Genomic DNA, 1629 nt, shown 5'->3' on the forward strand with positions numbered 1-1629 from the left:
CCCCCCTGATGAACAGGGGATATTAGTAGTACTCTTATTGGATTCGAACCTCAAACGCCTGTGTCACTAGTAAGTCGGTTCAACTGACAATGTCACTGTGGTCGGTCCTGAATCTTCCGGGCCACAACTTGTCACTTAAAGTAACCAGGCTCTCCTTCCTTTTGTTCTTGTCAAAGAGGCCATCTCGGGGTTCAGAGTAAGATACCTTGGATTTAACAGATACTAGAGAAAAAACTTCACAATAAAAAAAAAAGACACGAGTACAAATTACACTTTTTATCAAAGGTACCGGGTATTACAATAAAAGAAAAAGGTATGAAATATTGTTGTAAAAAGTATAATTTATAAATTCACCAAATGTCGAACATGTCAATGACATCAAATTAAACGGAAGAAAATTATAGCCATACGCTTATCTCACGGCAAGCAACCTGTGAAAAGCGTCATCAAAGTGCGTGGCATACACGTACCCCGAGCTGTGACCCAATAGCGGGTCAGAAAACAAAAGACTACTTGCAAAACACACAACTCGATATTTTCTTCAGAGTGGAACTAATAAGTGTTTATCTGACATATTGTTTGTTCACTGTTTTAGGGTAAAACGAAAATTCAAGACGAAAAAAAAAATTCATTCTGTTTGGATAAAAGATAAACATTGGCTAAAAGGAAGAAGACAACGGTGAAAAAACGCATTTTTCTGAAAGATATTTTTTTAAAAAGGAAATAAAAAGTATCGGTGGCGTTCTTATGTGATTTGGCAAGTTATAAATTTGTACAATGCTTAACTAAACTAAACAAAAGCGGTATTTTTTTGTTGGGGGGGTGGGGGAAGGGAAAATTGTTTTATCTTGTTTGTTTTGTTTGTTCTGTTTGTTAATTTATTTGTTAGGTGGGGGAGGGGGTTGTAGGTAGAGAAGTAATACTCCCTGGGTGTTCCCGATGAGAACGAGATAGACGAGCTAAATGTCCATAGAAATAACCTGCCTCATGACTGTCGTTTAGCACCGACCAACAAATAAATGAGTCAACAAACCACCACAAACAAAGCTAAAAAAGAAAGAAAGAAAGAAATCGTATCGACAGAGGAATAAAAAAAAAAGACACACGAAATAAGTGCATTTGTTTTCATTTCTTTAATTTTTTGTTTTTCTGTTGTGTTTTGTTTTTGTTTTTGTTTTTGTTTTCAATTATTTAGTTTTGGTTAGTTTTCTTTTCTTTTTTTGTGCTCAAATATTTTTTTTAAAAGCCAGGGGGGGGGGGTATTACTGCTGCCTTTTTAAACTTATTTTTTGTCCTATCCAATTGAAACCATTCAAATACAAAGTAATAACGACAACCAACCTAGGTAAACCATAACAAAAATTATAATTATAGAGGTCAGTTCCTTTGATCATAAACAGTAAACATTTCTGTTCCATTTTTAAAAAAAAAATTTTTGGGGGGGGTCGCTTTTTAAGACTATTTCCCCAAATAAATCAGTACAGCCGTGAAAGAACATGTATATATTGGTCAACAGATTCCAGTACAGGGTGCAACAATAAAATTCGTTTTCGTTCGTATTTGTTTTCGTTTAGAATAGGTTTTATTTATCTATTTAATTCATTAATTGTATTTATTTCAATGACTTTT

The 1629-nt window shown here is 34.1% G+C and overlaps 1 protein-coding gene across 1 annotated transcript in view; it reads left to right on the forward strand.

The window, feature by feature from the left end:
• LOC101864444 (retinal homeobox protein Rx1) overlaps positions 1-1629 on the forward strand; it is a 43112-nt gene that overhangs the window by 968 nt on the left and 40515 nt on the right. The window lies entirely within an intron of this gene.

The sequence above is a fragment of the Aplysia californica genome, unplaced genomic scaffold (assembly GCF_000002075.1).
Source record: "Aplysia californica isolate F4 #8 unplaced genomic scaffold, AplCal3.0 scaffold00065, whole genome shotgun sequence".
Lineage (NCBI taxonomy): Eukaryota > Metazoa > Mollusca > Gastropoda > Aplysiida > Aplysiidae > Aplysia > Aplysia californica.